General features: G+C 54.5%; 1 pseudogene; it reads left to right on the top strand.

Annotated features, from left to right (window-relative positions):
* The first annotated feature begins 499 nt into the window (after positions 1 to 499).
* LOC136544932 (uncharacterized) lies at positions 500 to 2969 on the top strand (annotated as a pseudogene).
* The last annotated feature ends 656 nt before the right edge of the window (positions 2970 to 3625 follow it).

Here is a 3625-nt window from a genome sequence, read left to right as displayed (position 1 = left end):
CGTGAAACTTAATCAAGTGTTATAACATAAAAAGAAATATTGGAGCTGATATCGACCACTACTATAGAAATGGTTTTCACGGGCGACATATTCACCACCGATTTGAACAAAGTCGTTGTTGATGGTTTTCACTGCCGGCTCATAATATGCATGATCCGTTGGTGAAATTATTTTCACCAACGGTTTATATTACAAACAGGCGGTGAAAATAGGACCGATTTTCACCGTCGGTTCATGATATGAACATCATTTTCACCAACAGTCGGTTTGCCCTACCGACGATGAAAATTATTTTCACCGATGATTCATTATACCAACCATCGATGAAAATGGCTGACAACAGCGATTGTCTCTCTCTCTCTCTCCAACTGCTCACTGTGTGTTTTCTCTGAGTGGACTCGACTCACATTTCACAGGGCTTTACTAATGTGTGCTTGCTTGGATGGATGGCTAGCCTGACACCTCGATCTACAGTTGGTTGCAGCGGCCAGCGGCGGTGATGGGTTTTAACCCTCCGGTGCCGCAGCAGGACAGCAACTGGGAAATCCGGGTGGCGCTGCTGCTGAGCCTCCTCCTGCAGGTCGTCCTCATCTTCCTCGGGCCCATGCGCAAGCGCTCCGCCTCTCTGATATCCCGCTTCATCATCTGGTCCTGCTACCTCCTCGCCGATTGGGTCGCCGACCTTGGCCTCGGCCTCATCCTAAACAACATGGGCAACATTGGCGGTGGCGGGGGGGACTCCACATCCAGCTTCTTCGGCCTCAAGCGCGGCGGCGGCGGGAGCGGGACGGCTAGTACTGCAGGCAACAACAACAGCAGTAACGATGCTAGCAGCGGCAGCGGCAGCCCCATCATCTTCGCCTTCTGGACGCCGTTCCTGCTTCTCCACCTGGGCGGGCCGGACACCATCACGTCCTACTCGCTGGAGGACAACGAGCTGTGGCTCCGCCACCTCATCGGCCTCCTCTTCGAGCTCTTCTCCGCTTGCGTCATCTTCTTCTGCTCCCTGCGCGGGAACCCCCTGATCCACGCCACCGTTCTCATGTTCGTCGCCGGCGTCGTCAAGTACGCGGAGCGCACCTACTCGCTCTACTGCGGCAGCCTGGAAAGGTTCCGCGCCAACATCCTGGGCCCCCCTGACCCCGGTCGCAATTACGTCAGATTCATGACGGAGTTGGACTCGAAGGAAAAGGCCGGCTTGGACGTGGAGATCGTTATACACAACAACGAGAAGAGAGACGACGCTGTAGGTGCGGAGGTCACGAGCATGGTGCTGGCGACCCAGCGCGAGGCGCAGGCGTACTATTTCTTCGGTATCTTCCGGCGCCTCTTCGTGGACCTCGTGCTAAGCTCCAAGCAGCGCAGGATGGCCCAGGCTTTCTTCGTGGAGCGCAAGGCCGTCGAGGCGTTCGAGACCATGGAGCTGGAGCTCGGCTTCGTCTACGACATGGTGTACACCAAGGGCGGCCCCGTCGCCCACACGAGCAAAGGCTGCGTGCTCCGCTCCGTCTGCTCCGTCTGCCTTGTCTCCGCGCTTGTCATCTTCTTCCGACTCGACAAGGACAAGCACATGATGAGCCGCGTGGACGTGAGCATCACCTACGCGCTGCTGCTGGGCGGGCTGGCGCTCGACTTGGTGGCGCTGTCAATGCTCCTACTCTCCGACCGCGCGGCGGTCTTCCTCCAAAAGTCCAGGTGGCGGCGGCGGTTGTTCTTCAGGTGGCTCAGGTGGCTGGCGGTGGTGGCAGGCACGTCACTGGTCACGGGCGGTCGCACAGTTCAATCTCATCGGCTACTGTACTGTACTAGCAATCCAACAAAAACGCTACTACGGTTGGAAAGGGCTCATGGTCTCCAAGCTGTCGGTGATCTTCCACGACTTGGTCTTCATTCGGCACCAGTCACTCGGCAAGATCAGCTACTACACAAAGACTGTGGAAGAAGTAGGTGGTGGGAGCAGAGAGGAGGAGGTTCAGAAGAAGGACGCCCATTTGCCTTTTCCGTTTTGTTTTATACGACGCAAGGGGATTTCCCGTTCTATAGTTGGGGAGTCCTTCATCCTGGAGACGTTCTTCCGTGGTGTTGCAGACCTCAAGCAAGAGGCCGAGATGCTGAAAGCGAAAGGAAAGTGGGACATCATGGAGATGTTCAACTGTCGTGGCAACCGTGTCATCCAGCGCCATGCCACGTATATCAAGAAGGCCATCGAGAATAACGACGAGGCGAAGCACCTTGCCATGGATAAAATCAAGAAGTCCCTCGAGGAGAAGGACGAGGCGAAGCGCCTTAGCATGGACGACATCGACAAGATCAAGGCCGAGGTCGCTACGGAGAAGTTCAGGCTGATCCTGGACAGCGTGGAGCAGAGTGACTTCGACGAATCCCTGCTGCTGTGGCACATCGCCACCGACCTGTGCGGCCTCCAGGACAAGAGAATAGCACCGACGGCGGACGAAGAGCGGCTGCGACCCATCGGCGAGACCCTGCCGGAGTACATGCTGTACCTGCTCGTGAAGCAGCCGGAGATGCTGTCGGCGAGGACGGGCATCTGGCTGATGCGGTACCGGGACACGTGCGAGGAGGCACGGAGGCTCTTCAGCTCCATGGAGGCGTGGATCGATGACCACGACGACGCGCGCAGGATGCTGCTGAGCGTGAACACGTCGGAGAAACCGACGGTGGTGAAGAGCGACGACAGCATGTCCGTGCTATTCGACGCGGTCATCCTGACCAAGGCGCTGAGGGAGCTCGACGGGTGGCTCATGTGGGAGGTGGTGTCGGGGGTCTGGGCGGAGATGCTGCTATACGCGGCGCGCAGCTGCCCGGGCAGCACCCACGTGCGCCACCTCAACCGCGGCGGTGAGCTCGTCACCTTCATCTGGTTTTTTATGGAGCACATGGGCCTCGGCAACGCACACGACGTCAAGAAGGTGGATGTCACCACCAAGCTCATCGTCCATAATAAATAGGGATGAAAACGGATCGGATACGGACGGATATCACCGATATTACATTTGTTTTCATATTTCTGTCCAGATTCGGATTTGAATACGGATAGTGTCAACTATGTCGGATAGAATACGATTGGATATCGACATCATAAATATGTGATTTGAGTATTCGGATACGGATGCGGTATCGGATGTTGGATATCCGGACTCGGATAAAGACAGATCTCAACCCCTCTAAACGAATTCGGTTTCGAATACGATCGGAAAATATCCGTACCGTTTTCATCCCTAATAATAAATAGGAGGTGGAAATAGATGTCTGGAACCCTAAATATCCAAATTTGTATCCGCTAAAAATGTAACTGTGAATATTCGTATTTGTAACCATAATCAATGTGGATATTGGAATAATGGATGTATCCGTTTGCCAAAGTCAGAATTCGGATCCAGATATCTAGATTTTAATCGAATACGGATGTAAAAGCGGATACATTATCCTTATCTGAAAGCAAGTTGACGAGCTTTCAGCACGCCGCACCCAGCCACTCTGCTCGTGCCTCTGTCGCACACCCATGCAGCAAAATCGTCCCCTCGCCGCTGAGGGTCACGATGGCCGACTAAAAAGATGAATAGTCATTTCTAAATTCTAATCTCTACGGCTAGCAACGGAATTA

This window comes from Miscanthus floridulus, chromosome 3 (assembly GCF_019320115.1).
Source record: "Miscanthus floridulus cultivar M001 chromosome 3, ASM1932011v1, whole genome shotgun sequence".
Lineage (NCBI taxonomy): Eukaryota > Viridiplantae > Streptophyta > Magnoliopsida > Poales > Poaceae > Miscanthus > Miscanthus floridulus.
Note: the sequence above shows the minus strand (reverse complement) of the source record. Positions and strands in the feature narration are given on the sequence as shown.